The sequence below is a fragment of the Lynx rufus genome, unplaced genomic scaffold (assembly GCF_022079265.1).
Source record: "Lynx rufus isolate CCGP_SWC_20201006 ecotype Redwood Valley unplaced genomic scaffold, mLynRuf1.p SCAF_21, whole genome shotgun sequence".
Taxonomy (NCBI): domain Eukaryota; kingdom Metazoa; phylum Chordata; class Mammalia; order Carnivora; family Felidae; genus Lynx; species Lynx rufus.
The window spans coordinates 15,729,577-15,745,907 of NW_025814836.1; positions in this window are offsets into that span (position 1 = coordinate 15,729,577).

Below are 16,331 nucleotides of genomic sequence, written 5' to 3' on the forward strand. Positions count from 1 at the left end.
TTCTTCCCACAATTGTCTGGCTATTTCCCGACTCTTCGCTTCCGCACTTTGAAGGGACCCGTTGAAATCAGCATCCTCAGCGACACCCTTCGGGTCAGCCTTTGACCATCTCTGAGCGTCTCCTGCTTCCTCCTTTCCTACTTTCGCTCCACTTCCCCGGGGACGTGACCCAAGTGAGCTCCAAGGAGATCGGGCCAGGGGCTGGTCTTCGGCAGGTTTCCAGTCCTTGATGCGAATCGGCTGGCTGTCGCTTTCAGAGCCCGCTCCATCCGTGTGCCCCACGGCTCCGCCTTTCTTTCTCCTGCTCCTTGTCCCCCGCGTCTCTGCTTCCGTCTGGCAATTTCTTGGGCAAGCGGTTCTGGACCTTCTGGAACGTGGGAGTTTGCATTCAAACCATCCATTATTTTCTTCTGAAGTTGTTCTCCCTCCTTCTCTGACGCTTTGAACGTGGGGGTGTCACCAGTCACTTGGGGAAGCTCAGGAGGCTGGCGCTTCTGAGCCTCTTCCAGAAAGTCAACGGGGACCTGGAGTGACAGCCTACTGCGGTTTGTATTTATGGCCGACAGGCACAAGGTTTGTGATGGGAGAGGACTGGCCTCCGCCCCAGGCCGCCCTAGGGCATCGTCAGCTCGGGTCATTGGTCCCACACTCCCACTGCGCGTTCCACAGACCTCAGTGTGGGCAGAACACCTTTTGCCTAGTGCCTTGACACTTCCTAAGATGCGTCGTCTCCTCACTGTCAAAAATAGCACCGCCATACACACCAGGATCTCCCAGGGGAACTCACGGGGACCGGGGACGTGTCTCCAGCCTTCAGAAATCGCCCGCAGAGCATCCGCAGGTGCTCCAGGACCAGCTGGGAAGTGGATCCGATGGGGCAGCAGGCCCACCATGGCCACGGAGGGCTCCATAGCTCTGCCTCCGAGGGCCGGGGTCCCGTGGGTCTCCGCTGATGGCTCAGAACCCTGGGGAGTGTTCCGTCTCTAAGGTAAACAGGTGCCTGACAACCGGAGCAGGTCAGGTGGGCTGGGGGAGGGGGAAGCCAGCCAGCTTCTGGAAGACAGTTCCCCTTAACTTTGCTCTGAAATAGAAAGTGGTCTCGCTTACACAGGCACTAAGGGGTTGGAAAGGGCTGATTGCAACCGGGAGCCCAGCCACTCTAGCCCAATGTGGCCCGACAGCAAACCTAGGCCAGGCCATGACCCTTTCTGTGCACAAGATCAAGTCAGGGCCGTGGTCTGGGCCCTGTCCCCGAGTGAGGCTCACTCTCCTGATTGAAAGCTTCCTTCTGATGTAGGGAAGCCTGGAGCTACTCACAAAAGTCCCAGGGACCTGTCTCCTCTGAGCCTCCCTCTCCTTTGTGTGAGGTCACCTTCGGCAGGCAGGGGCCCAGGAGTGAAGGGTCTCCCCAGACGCATCAGCTAAGAGACCTGGATTCCAATCCTAATAAGTCCGGAGAAATCAGTCGGAACTGGCCGCGTGTTACAGTTTCATGAGTTTTCTGTGGAGCCAGCGTGTCCCCGTTCAATCCAGGAAGGGATTCATCCTGCTCTGAGGGTCATCACAGAGGTCCATGTGGTCTGTCTTCGGCCCATGCCCCCAGGGTGGCCCCCAGGAGTGTCTCCAGCCCCTGAAGTCATCTTCAGACGTGGGCCTCCGGGCAGGGGGCGGGTCCTTCTTTGGGCTCCGTTTGCCAGTTTTTATTTCATCAAAGCACATCTCACTCTGCTGGCGTCTCTCTGGCAGACTCAGCGCAGAGCCTCCTTGTCCATCCCCTGGGGCCCCTTCATGAGCAACCTGTCCTCAGTCCCTTTACTGAGAGGGGGACAAGAGAGCTGTCCGCTGAGGCCATGCGGGGAGTGGGGGGGGCGGTCCTGAGGGCTCTGGGGCTTAGACTACAGAAGTTCCATGGATGGAAAGGACCTAGGATCCAACCAGGTGGCGATGAGAGGAGGCAGCCAAACCCTTGCAAAAAGAGTTGTTTCTTTTCTTCTTGTCATTAGATGATTTTTTTCAGATCAGTTTCCGATTTACAGAAAACTGGAGGAGAAAGTAGACAGAATACACACGTTGTACTAAAATTTCTCCTGTGTCCTATTGGTATAAAACCTAGCTACTGAATTTTCCCCCCGAGGCCTTTATTGAGATACAATTTACAATGACATACAATTACAATTCATCCATTTTAAATGTACAATTCCACGAATTTTAGCCTTTATAAAGAATTATACAACCACCACAACGAGCTTGGTTTTTTAAATACTTTTTTAGATATTTTATTTAATTTTGAGAGAGAGAGCAGGGGAGGCGCAGAGAGAGAGGGAGGCAAGGAATCTGAAGAAGGCTCCAGGCTCTGAGTTGTCAGCACAGAGCCCAACGCGGGGCTCGAACTCATGAACTGTGAGATCATGACCTGAGCTGAAGTCGGATGCTCAACTGACTGAGCCACCCAGGCGCCCCCATCAAACCCACCTCTGAAGGTATATCCACTCATCCATCGATGGACATTTGGGCTCTTTTCATACTTTGTCTATTGTCAATAACACTGCAATAAACATTGGGGTGCATGTGCCCCTTTGAAACAGCACACCTGTGTGTCCCTTGGATAGATACCTAGTAGTGTAATTGCTGGGTCATAGAGTAGCCTCTACTTTTAATTTTTTGAGGAACCTCCGTACCGTTTTCCAGAAATTCATCCCTGTCTTGATAAGCTCTCTCATGTTTTTAAAACTTAAACAAACAAAACAAAAACAACTTTCTCAGGCTTTTTCATGTGTTTGAAATTTGAGTGTATGTTTGAATGCTCAAGTGCACACAGCCAGAAACAGAGTCACCTTCTGGTGTCTTTTTTTTTTTTTTTAAGTTTATCTATTTATTTTGAGAGAGAAAGAGAGAAGAGCAAGCAGGGGAGTACCAGAGAGAGGATCCCAAGCAGGTTCTGTGCTTAGAACCCAAAGCCAGGCTCAAACCCTTGAACTATGAGACCATGATCTGAGCCGAAATCAAGAGTCAGCCGCTTAACCAATTGAGCCATCAGGCACCCCTCCCTCTAGCATCTTGTTTTGCCCCACGGCTTGAATTTAAGATTTATGATTGTTTTCTCAGGGGAATGGGCATCACGGAGCAAGCTGGATCCCAGAATGTGCCTGATGGTTTGCTGTGTGCCCGTGACACTCAGTCCCAGTGCTTCTGTAGGTACAGCTGCCTTGGCTTGAAATGGCTCCCAGTCTGTAGGCTGGGTCAGACTCTGTGGCCCCACAGAAGTCCGCATGGACGTTTCTCCTCTGTCTGGTACACTTGCTGAAGGGTCTTGCTGGCCAGTCCCTAAAGAAGAGGTTTTATGATTGAGGTGGACAGTTTTGGAAATAGAACCTTGGCTTCGCTTCTTCTGATGGGCTGACTCTTCCAAAACCGGATATATTTTGTCTGTTTCCAAAATAAAAACCATTATTTCTCCAACAAAACTAAGAATGGACTCTTACTAGAAAAGCACAGCAGCGGCGGGGAGGCACCTGGGTGGCTCAGTGGATTGAGCATCTGACTTACGCTCAGGCCACCATTTCATGGTTCTTGAGTTTGAGCCCCACGTCCGGTTCAAGGAAGCAAGTGCGGCCTTGTCTGTTTCATTCACTGCCGGTGCCCCACAGAGCCTAGCACAGTGGCAACCTTTGTTCGGGACCTAGTCAGGAATTCTCTAGAGCAGCCGATTTTCCTCCCTAAAACTGGGCGATGATGAACAAAATAACAAAATGGCATTCATGAAAATCCTGACAATGACCTGATGTTAGGAGAGATCTGCGTTCACATCTCTGCTGTTGCCCCTTTGACTCATCATATCTTTCTCCAGCCTTTCTTTCCTTATCTGTGGAATGAATGTCTCAGATTTATGGTGAGATAATGAGGGCCTTAGGCATAATGCCTGGCATATAGGATAAGTTCTGTATATACTGGCTTTGTCCATTTCTATTTTTTATAATACTCCAGCCTTTTAAAAAATTATTTTATTATTTGATTTTATTGTATTCTATTTATTTTATTTTGGTGGGGAAGAGGGGCAGAGGGAGAGAGAGAGAGAATCTCATGCAGGCTCCACAGCAGGACAGAGCCGGACATGGGGCTCGATCCCACAACGCTGGGATACTGACCTGAGCCGAAACCGAGAGTCAAACGCTCAATCGACTGGGCCCCCAAGTCACCCCAGGTTTTGTCCCGTTTCTATTCTGTGATTTGAAAAATAGCCACGAGAATACTTCCCTGGTTGTATTATGGATTGAAAAAACATGTAAAATATCTCCTTAAGCTATTTTACTATAAATTGATGTTGATCAATTTAGACCAAACTAGATTGGAAAAAAACAAAAAACCAAAAACCAAAAACCAAACAACCTTCGACTAAAATGGGCTTGTCGTTGGTCTGTAAGCACAGCGGTATGGAAGAAATAGGGGCCAGAATCCAATGAGAAAAAAAAAAGGAGGAGTGTTTTATTCTCACACAGCTATATAGACTTATCTAAGGTAAACCCCTAAGACAGCGCTTCTCAAACTTGACTTTGCAACCTGGAACACCTTGTTAAAATACAGATTGTTGTCCACACACCATAACCCCCCCCCCCACCTCACCACTGCCATTTCTGATTCTAGGAATTTTCACTTCAAATAAGATGATAGTAATGCTGTAATGCTGGTCCTAGGACCACACTTTTCGAACCATGGCCCCGGAGGTGATTCTTAACCTTGACTGTACCTTGAGATCCACTTTGGAAGCTTTAAAAAATACTGATGCCTGGGCTCAACCCCCCAGAAGTTCTGATTTCATTGGTCTGGGTGGGATACCTGTCAGGATTTTTTAAAGTTTTTCAGGTGCTTTTAATACGCAAAAGTTGGGGCCCCCGGAGGGGCTCAAGTCCTTTGACTTCGGCTCAGGTCACGATCTCCGGTTTGTGAGTTCAAGCCCCACATCTGTCAGCTCTGCGCTGACAGAACCCACTTTGGATCCTCTACGCCTCTCTCTCTCTGCCCCTTCCCTGCTTGCACTCTCTCAAAATAAATAAACATTAAAAAAAATATATGTGCAAAATTAATCCCTGTGCTAGGTGCTAAGAATATGGATATAAATCAGTCAGAAGGAGGAAGGTTACCACACTGATAACTAATGAAGTGGCAAGCATAGCAATGAGCATATTTACAGAGAACTGCTAAGGGCTGTGTGTGGAGGGTAATGAGGTTTAAGTGAGGAAAGTCTTCATTAAGGAACTGGAACTCAGCTTTGAAGAATGAGCATTTTTTTATGGGCGGGGATTCGGGGGAAGAACATTTCAGGGAGAGGCCTGGAGTTGGGAGTGGACACAGGATGTGTTCACAGGTGTTCTCAGGTAGCCAGAGCCTGGTGTAGGTGCTCCGTAAGGAGGTGGGAGAAGATTCCAGAAGGAGAGCAATGCTGATGGGTTTGACCACCAGCCACATCAAGAGATAGGAAGACCTACCTGAGAAATATTCTCTAGGTAGAAGAATCTCGACCTTGAGGTTCAATCTGGAATATTCTGCAGATCTATATAATCAAGACACCAGAACGTCAGAGAATAGTAGGAAAAGCAAGACACCAGCTTCCTTCTCGGTGGCTAACTCCCAAACTCCTGATTTGATTTTCCAGGGAAAAGGAGGATGCCTGTGTTTTCATTATGAGTCGACCTGTTTTGGATTTTGGAAACGTGGGTAGAAGAGTTAATGCAGAGAAAGAAGAGACCAGACAGGAGAAACAGGAAGCCCGAAGATACCCTGAGGTTTGGTAAGACACCAAAGAGCGAATTAAAATTAAAGCTGTAAGAACATGTTTCCGGCCTGTCTCCATTGAAAGCCAGCCCCCCCACACCCCCCACCCCTGCCCCAGAAGGCCAAAAGCCATATCCCATGGCCTGCATTGCCACCTGCTGGTAGAAATTCTGAAAAAGAATTTTGAAACAGAATGCTGAAATCTCCGCCTGCATTTTATCCTCCGCCTTTGCAGAAAAGCTAGGTGTCTATGCCTTGGATGTCAGCAGGCCGCCCTCATGCCGGGCTAGCAGCTCACCGCTCTGGTCTTTACATTTCAGACTGGCTTTTAAAGGATCACTTTTCATGAATATTAGAAAGTACTCTTTTCTCCTACGCTTTTACATCTCTGAAGTCCCAACGCATCTCGGAATTAATCACCAGTTTGACCGGCAGATTGTTTTCGCCTTTGTGAGACACACGAAGGAGCATCTCACAATCGATATCATCTTCTACTTGGAGAAAATACGGCAAAACACTTGTTTTGTATATATCAGAGGCGTGGCTTGATGGAAAAGGCATGCCTTAAAAAAATTTTTTTTTTACTGTTTATTTTTGAGAGAGAGAGAGAGAGAGAGAGAGAGAATGAGAGAGTAAGTGTACAGGCAGCAAAGGGGCAGAGAGAGAGGGAGACAGAGAATCCCAAGCAGGGGACAACGTGGGGCTCAATCCCACACACCGGGAGATCATGACCCGAACTGAAATCAAGAGTCAGAGGCTTAACCCACTGAGCCACCCAGGCGCCCCAAGGCATGATTGTTTGAATGTGAAAGATATACTGTCACCTTAAATCTCTAATACCCCTTCTTTCTTCTAGTCTGGATCTCCATTATTTACTAGTTATTTGGTTTGGGGCAAGTTAATGATCTGAGCCTCGATTTCTTCATTCTTAATACCGTGTATCTTATACAGTTTTGTGGGGTTAAATAACATTATACATAAAGTCCTTGAATGGTTCCTACCTAGCACGTTAAAGTACTCGGCAAATAACTATTATCATTTCCAAATTAAAGTCTCAAAACCTGATAGCCGCTCTGCTAATACCCGAGTGAAAAGCATCTGGCCCCAAACACCCTTCATTCTAGAATGTGCCGTCGAATCCCAAATGCAATCTGTGCGGTTTAATCCTCGGAATTTATGAGGACTGCTGCTGAGAGGCTTGCTTTATGTTGATAACAAAGGCAGGAGAATTCAGACGGAGGCTATGGGGGCAGTTATTTTAAATGCACCTATTTGGATGTTTAAAGTCTTAAGCAGAACCCAGCTATCTCCGCCTGCTAGAATTCAAAACCTCCTGTCACCAAACGGCATCTTCCTTTATGCCCTTAAAGCTAGCCAGCCCGACTTCTGCTTTATTTTGATAAACCTGGAAGTGCGGAGCCCAGCCTTTTAAGTAAAACTGCTTTTCCAGTGCTTAAGGCAGCGGAACATAAGTGAAACGGCAAATAACAATGATAACAGGTAATGCTATCTATCGCTGCCGGCTGGATGCCATGTGTAGCTCTCCTGAGCAATCACAGGATAAAATAGAGCCCCGTGTTGAAGGGCAGGGCATAAGCAGCTGGGTCTCGAAGGCTCAGTTAGCTCTGCAGGGAGGCAGCTCCGAGGGGCACCCCAATGGGGATAGAGCTTATAAAGATGTCTCTGAGCAACCTTTCATGTTTGCCAAGTGGCCGCCCCTTAAGCTCCCTAATATCCCTTCTTTCTTAAATGATATGAAATTGTACAGTCCAAGTTCTTAGCTCAAATCCCAAGGAGGTTCTCCCTCTCTTCCCGTTTCTGTGGGTTGCGTTGCGAGAAGGCGTTGAAGGGCGGAAAATGGGGATCTTGAAAAACTCCTCCTGCCCAGGCCCTCCTCTCTACGTCCCTCTGTCCCTCCTCCTGGCTGTTGTTCCGTTTGTATCTTCACAGCTCTCTAACTTAGGTAGCAAGCTCATCGTATACCTTGGGGTCCCGGGTGGATTAAGAATCTTGCTGCCGTGTGGAGGGCCTGGGTGGCTCAGTCGGTTAAGCATCCGACTCTTGGTTGTGGCTCAGGTCATGATCTTACGGCTTCGTGGGTTTGAGCCCTGCGTCGGGCTCTGTGCTGGCAACATGGAACCTGCCTGGGATTCTCTGTCTCTCTCTTTCTTTGCCCCACGCCCACTCGCACTGTCTCCGTCTCTCTCAAAATAAATAAAAACTAAAAAAAAAAAAAAATGACTCTTGCTGTATGTGATAATGTCACAGTTTGAATCCAGGTGGGTGTGACAACCACCTGTGGGTTTTGTTTTGTTTTGTTTTTTTTCCAGGAGACTCCCTGGCCTCCGCACGTTTCCCACCCCAAGCAGAAACTACACTATCTTCCCTCTCTCGTAGGCATTTTTGCAGATAGAGTATGTGTGTATATTACTCGTATATCAAGTCCGTGAACATCTGCTCATTTATTTATGGCCCAGAACAGCCTGTAGAGATAAAACCATCGGGTCCATTTGTAAATGAGAAATTAGACCCCAAAGAAGTGTAGTATTTGGTCCAAGGTTATAGACAGCCTGTACAAAGTGAAGTTTACATCCTAGCCCAGATTTGATGATGACAAGCCCCATGTGTTGCCAGTAAGGCAGAATATCCTAATTTTGTATACTTAAAAAGGAGACGAGAACACATATTTTCTAGCAACATCATAGTTTGGTGGCCAAAATGGCTCATTTTGGTTGGAGGTTTCCTTAGGTTCCATGATAAACACGGCGAATCGGTGAGTCCCTTTTCACCCAACTTTATGTAGGTGTGTTGGTGATTTCATTACATCTCTCTGAAAGTTTTCTTCACCTGCATTAAAAGCTATAAAATCTTGGATTGAGTGCTCAGTGAGCTTTGGAGGGGACGGCTCACAGATCTCTGTAGTCTTGGGTAACTCTCTCGTCACCTGCTCTGGTAATGAAATCGTAGAAACCAAAGGAAACGCATTTACCATACGGCCCTGGCCAGGGCTGCTGTGTCATCAGAAGGGGGAGAGGAGGCGTGTCACCGCAGTCTTTCTGCAGGTGACGGGGGCGCATCCTGCACTTACACTGTGTGAAGTACAGTCAAGTGCGGTAAAAGTGAACGTGAAATGGCCTTGGATGACCTCCTACCACCACGGGCGTCAACGGAGAGGCCCGCGGTGTCGTGGGAAGGGCTGGAGGGAGGCTGGACAGAGACGTGGCATGGAATTCCACTGGGATCAAGACGTGGGATGTGTCACCCTCTGCACCCTCTCTGCTCATGGGTGGAAGCAGGCTAATGGTTCCGACCCTGCGGGACGGTCGTGAGGGTCGAAGTGAGTTAATGCTTGAGCGAGCTCGAAAGATGTTCTCCAGAACAATCTCATTTATCACCCCTACCACAGAGAAGAGGAAACAGAGGCAAGAGAGAGCAGGAGAGAGAGAGAGAGAGAGATCCCTACAGGATGCCATACAACTCCTGAGTGTTGAAGCCAAATGTTTATGCCCTTTCCCTGGCTCCATGCCTGTTTGAAATGCCCCCATCGGGGCATCTGGGTGGCTGAGTCCGTTGAACGTCTGACTCTTGGTTGCAGCTCAGGTCATGTTCTCGAGGTTTGGGAGTTTGAGCCCCCCATCGAGCTCTGAGCCGACAGTGCGGAACCTGCTTGGAATTCTCTCTCTCCCGAGGATTCTGGGAAGATGGCGGCGTAGGAGGACGCTGGGCTCACCGCACGTCCTGCTGATCACTTAGATTCCACCTACACCTGCCTAAATAACCCAGAAAACCGCCAGAGGATTAGCAGAACAGAGTCACCGGACCCAAGTGCAGACGAGAGGCCCACGGAAGAGGGTAGGAAGGGCGGCGAGGCGGTGCGCGCTCCACGGACTGGCGGGAGGGAGCCGGGGCGGAGGGGCGGCTCGCCGGCCAAGCAGAGCCCCCGAGTCCGGCTTGCAAAAGCGGAGGGGCCTGACGGACTGTGTTCCGACAGCAAGCGCGACTTAGCGTCTGGGAGGTCATAAGTTAACAGCTCTGCTCGGAAAGCGGGAAGGCTGGAGGACAAAAGGAGGGTGAGCTGCGGAGCCCCCGGACGACAGAGCTCAGTTTGGCGGGGAACAAAGGCGCTCGCCAGCGCCATCTCCCCCGCCCATCCCCCAGCCAAAATCCCAAAGGGAACCGGTTCCGGCCAGGGAAATTGCTCGCTCCGCGCGAACACCCAACTCTGTGCTTCTGCGGAGCCAAACCTCCGGCAGCGGATCTGACTCCCTCCGGCTGCCACAGGGCCCCTCCTGAAGTGGATCACCTAAGGAGAAGCGAGCTAAGCCTGCCCCCCCTGCCGCCGTGCACCTTGCCTTCCCACCCCAGCTAATACGACAGATCCCCAGCATCACAAGCCTGGCAGTGTGCAAGTAGCCCAGACGGGCCACGCCACCCCACAGTGAATCCCGCCCCTAGGAGAGGGGAAGAGAAGGCACACACCAGTCTGACTGTGGCCCCAGCGGTGGGCTGGGGGCAGACATCAGGTCGGACTGCGGCCCCGCCCACCAACTCCAGTTATACACCACAGCACAGGGGAAGTGCCCTGCAGGCCCTCACCACACCAGGGACTATCCAAAATGACCAAGCGGAAGAATTCCCCTCAGAAGAATCTCCAGGAAATAACAACAGCTAATGAGCTGATCAAAAAGGATTTAAATAATATAACAGAAAGTGAATTTAGAATAATAGTCATAAAATTAATCGCTGGGCTGGAAAACAGCATACAGGACAGCAGAGAATCTCTTGCTACAGAGATCAAGGGACTAAGGAACAGTCACGAGGAGCTGAAAAACGCTTTAAAGGAAATGCAAAACAAAATGCAAACCACCACGGCTCGGATGGAAGAGGCAGAGGAGAGAATAGGTGAACTAGAAGATAAAGTTATGGAAAAAGAGGAAGCTGAGAAAAAGAGAGATAAAAAAATCCAGGAGTATGAGGGGAAAATTAGAGAACTAAGTGATACACTAAAAAGAAATAATATACGCATAATTGGTATCCCAGAGGAGGAAGAGAGAGGGAAAGGTGCTGAAGGGGTACTTGAAGAAATTATAGCTGAGAACTTCCCTGAACTGGGGAAGGAAAAAGGCATTGAAATCCAAGAGGCACAGAGAACTCCCTTCAGACGTAACTTGAATCGATCTTCTGCACGACATATCATAGTGAAACTGGCAAAATACAAGGACAAAGAGAAAATTCTGAAAGCAGCAAGGGGTAAACGTGCCCTCACATATAAAGGGAGACCTATAAGACTCGTGACTGATCTCTCTTTTGAAACTTGGCAGGCCAGAAAGAATTGGCACGAGATTTTCAGGGTGCTAGACAGCAAAAATATGCAGCCGAGAATCCTTTATCCAGCAAGTCTGTCATTTAGAATAGAAGGAGAGATAAAGGTCTTCCCAAACAAACAAAAACTGAAGGAATTTGTCACCACTAAACCAGCCCTACAAGAGATCCTAAGGGGGACCCTGTGAGACAAAGTACCAGAGACATCACTACAAGCATAGAACATACAGACATCACAATGACTCTAAACCCGTATCTTTCTGTAATAACACTGAATGTAAATGGATTAAATGCGCCAACCAAAAGACATAGGGTATCAGAATGGATAAAAAAACAAGACCCATCTATTTGCTGTCTACAAGAGACTCATTTTAGACCTGAGGACACCTTTAGATTCAGAGTGAGGGGATGGAGAACTATTTATCATGCTACTGGAAGCCAGAAGAAAGCTGGAGTAGCCATACTTATATCAGACAAACTAGACTTTAAATTAAAGGCTGTAACAAGAGATGAAGAAGGACATTATATAATAGTTACAGGGTCTATCCATCAGGAAGAGCTAACAATTATAAATGTCTATGCGCCGAATACCGGAGCCCCCAAATATATAAAACAATTACTCATAAACAGAAGCAACCTTATTGATAAGAATGTGGTAATTGCTGGGGACTTTAACACCCCACTCACAGAAATGGATAGATCATCTAGACACACGGTCAATAAAGAAACAAGGGCCCTGAATGAGACACTGGATCAGATGGACTTGACAGATATATTTAGAACTCTGCATCCCAAAGCAACAGAATATACTTTCTTCTCGAGTGCACATGGAACATTCTCCAAGATAGATCATATACTGGGTCACAAAACAGCCCTTCATAAGTTTACAAGAATTGAAATTATACCATGCATACTTTCAGACCACAATGCTATGAAGCTTGAAATCAACCACAGGAAAAAGTCTGGAAAACCTCCAAAAGCATGGAGGTTAAAGAACACCCTACTAACGAATGAGTGGGTCAACCAGGCAATTAGAGAAGAAATCAAAAAATATATGGAAACAAACGAAAATGAAAATACAACAATCCAAACGCTTTGGGACGCAGCGAAGGCAGTCCTGAGAGGAAAATACATTGCAATCCAGGCCTATCTCAAGGAACAAGAAAAATCCCAAATACAAAATCTAACAGCACACCTAAAGGAAATAGAAGCAGAACAGCAAAGGCAGCCTAAACCCAGCAGAAGAAGAGAAATAATAAAGATCAGAGCAGAAATAAACAATATAGAATCTAAAAAAACTGTAGAGCAGATCAACGAAACCAAGAGTTGGTTTTTTGAAAAAATAAACAAAATTGACAAACCTCTAGCCAGGCTTCTCAAAAAGAAAAGGGAGATGACCCAAATAGATAAAATCATGAATGAAAATGGAATTATTACAACCAATCCCTCAGAGATACAAACAATTATCAGGGAATACTATGAAAAATTATATGCCAACAAATTGGACAACCTGGAAGAAATGGACAAATTCCTGAACACCCACACTCTTCCAAAACTCAATCAGGAGGAAATAGAAAGCTTGAACAGACCCATAACCAGCGAAGAAATTGAATCAGTTATCAAAAATCTCCCAACAAATAAGAGTCCAGGACCAGATGGCTTCCCAGGGGAGTTCTACCAGACGTTTAAAGCAGAGATAATACCTATCCTTCTCAAGCTATTCCAAGAAATAGAAAGGGAAGGAAAACTTCCAGACTCATTCTATGAAGCCAGTATTACTTTGATTCCTAAACCAGACAGAGACCCAGTAAAAAAAGAGAACTACAGGCCAATATCCCTGATGAATATGGATGCAAAAATTCTCAATAAGATACTAGCAAATCGAATTCAACAGCATATAAAAAGAATTATTCACCATGATCAAGTGGGATTCATTCCTGGGATGCAGGGCTGGTTCAACATTCGCAAATCAATCAACGTGATACATCACATTAACAAAAAAAAAAGAGAAGAACCATATGATCCTGTCAATCGATGCAGAAAAGGCCTTTGACAAAATCCAGCACCCTTTCTTAATAAAAACCCTTGAGAAAGTCGGGATAGAAGGAACATACTTAAAGATCATAAAAGCCATTTATGAAAAGCCCACAGCTAACATCATCCTCAACGGGGAAAAACTGAGAGCTTTTTCCCTGAGATCAGGAACACGACAGGGATGCCCACTCTCACCGTTGTTGTTTAACATAGTGCTGGAAGTTCTAGCATCAGCAATCAGACAACAAAAGGAAATCAAAGGCATCAAAATTGGCAAAGATGAAGTCAAGCTTTCACTTTTTGCAGATGACATGATATTATACATGGAAAATCCGATAGACTCTACCAAAAGTCTGCTAGAACTGATACATGAATTCAGCAAAGTTGCAGGATACAAAATCAATGTACAGAAATCAGTTGCATTCTTATACACTAACAATGAAGCAACAGAAAGACAAATAAAGAAACTGATCCCATTCACAATTGCACCAAGAAGCATAAAATACCTAGGAATAAATCTAACCAAAGATGTAAAGGATCTGTATGCTGAAAACTATAGAAAGCTTATGAAGGTAATTGAAGAAGATTTAAAGAAATGGAAAGACATTCCCTGCTCATGGATTGGAAAAATAAATATTGTCAAAATGTCAATACTACCCAAAGCTATCTACACATTCAATGCAATCCCAATCAAAATTGCACCAGCATTCTTCTCGAAACTAGAACAAGCAATTCTAAAATTCATATGGAACCACAAAAGGCCCCGAATAGCCAAAGGAATTTTGAAGAAGAAGACCAAAGCAGGAGGCATCACAATCCCAGACTTTAGCCTCTACTACAAAGCTGTCATCATCAAGACAGCATGGTATTGGCACAAAAACAGACACACAGACCAATGGAATAGAATAGAAACCCCAGAACTAGACCCACAAACGTATGGCCAACTCATCTTTGACAAAGCAGGAAAGAACATCCAATGGAAAAAAGACAGCCTCTTTAACAAATGGTGCTGGGAGAACTGGACAGCAACATGCAGAAGGTTGAAACTAGACCACTTTCTCACACCATTTACAAAAATAAACTCAAAATGGATAAAGGACCTAAATGTGAGACAGGAAACCATCAAAACCTTAGAGGAGAAAGCAGGAAAAGACCTCTCTGACCTCAGCCGTAGCAATCTCTTACTCGACACATCCCCAAAGGCAAGGGAATTAAAAGCAAAAGTGAATTACTGGGACCTTATGAAGATAAAAAGCTTCTGCACAGCAAAGGAAACAACCAACAAAACTAAAAGGCAACCAACGGAATGGGAAAAGATATTTGCAAATGACATATCGGACAAAGGGCTAGTATCTAAAATCTATAAAGAGCTCACCAAACTCCACACCCGAAAAACAAATAACCCAGTGAAGAAATGGGCAGAAAACATGAATAGACACTTCTCTAAAGAAGACATCCAGATGGCCAACAGGCACATGAAAAGATGTTCAGCGTCGCTCCTTATCAGGGAAATACAAATCAAAACCACACTCAGGTATCACCTCACGCCAGTCAGAGTGGCCAAAATGAACAAATCAGGAGACTATAGATGCTGGAGAGGATGTGGAGAAACGGGGACCCTCTTGCACTGTTGGTGGGAATGCAAATTGGTGCAGCCGCTCTGGAAAGCAGTGTGGAGGTTCCTCAGAAAATTAAAAATAGATCTACCCTATGACCCAGCAATAGCACTGCTAGGAATTTACCCAAGGGATACAGGAGTACTGATGCATAGGGGCACTTGTACCCCAATGTTCATAGCAGCACTGTCAACAATAGCCAAATTATGGCAAGAGCCTAAATGTCCATCAACTGATGAATGGATAAAGAAATTGTGGTATATATACACAATGGAATACTACGTGGCAATGAGAAAAAATGAAATATGGCCTTTTGTAGCAACGTGGATGGAACTGGAGAGTGTGATGCTAAGTGAAATAAGCCATACAGAGAAAGACAGATACCATATGGTTTCACTCTTATGTGGATCCTGAGAAACTTAACAGGAACCCATGGGGGAGGGGAAGGAAAAAAAAAAAAAAAAAAAGGACGTTAGAGTGGGAGAGAGCCAAAGCATAAGAGACTGTTAAAAACTGAGAACAAACTGAGGGTTGATGAGGGGTGGGAGGGAGGGGCGGGTGGGTGATGGGTATTGAGGAGGGCACCTTTTGGGATGAGCACTGGGTGTTGTATGGAAACCAATTTGTCAATAAACTTCATATAAAAAAAAAAAAAGAATTCTCTCTCTCCCGCTCTCTCTGCCCCTCCCCCACTCACTCTCTCTGTTTCCCTCTCAAAAGAAATAAATAAACTTAACGAAAGAAAGAAAGAAAGAAAGAAAGAAAGAAAGAAAGAAAGAAATGCCCCCATCAATCATTTGATGCTCTTGGCTCTCCTGGAACACTCTGACTCATAATGAGGTTTTCTGAGCAGACCTGATTCTTGGGATGTAGCAGGTGGCCAGTGCTGGTCACGTCGCCAGGGACAGTGACAATTGCAAGCGAGTACGTTGGCTTTTGAGTTTATGTTTCGGCATCTTTTGAGTATGGCAAGCGTGAAAGACATCTGCAGCCTCTGTATCGCCAATAAAGCTTATAACACCCTGTGGTTGAACCAAAAACCCGAAGGCTGTTCCAAGGAGACCCACACTGAGCTCTTCTCTGTACGTTTCCGATGTCGGAGACAAAAATAATATTTTTATTGTGCACTTGGTGCATACGCGATCATTCCACTGGCATTTCACACGTGAAAATGAGCTAGAGACAATGGCCGGAGATGACGACTGTGTTTTTGTCTGTTTGTCTGAGAAATATCCTTTTATTTGCATTATGCTTGATAAAGATTCGTAAATATGAGCTAATATTCAGGCAAGCGATGCAAATCCTTCGCGGAAGAAGGCAGTGTAACTATGTGTAAATAGTGTAATATATTTAGATAATGGTTTCTGTTGTCCAGCATCATGTGATTTTTTGATCCAGGTATGGGCACACATACATTTTATGTATTTTTACCTAGTATCATAATATTTTATATACAGTTAACCCCGAACAGCACAGGTTTGAATTGTAAGGGTCTACTTACACGCAGATCTTTTTCGATAAGTACAGCACTGTAAATGTATGTTCCCTTCTCTATACTTTTTTAAATGTTTATTTATTTTGAGAGAAAGT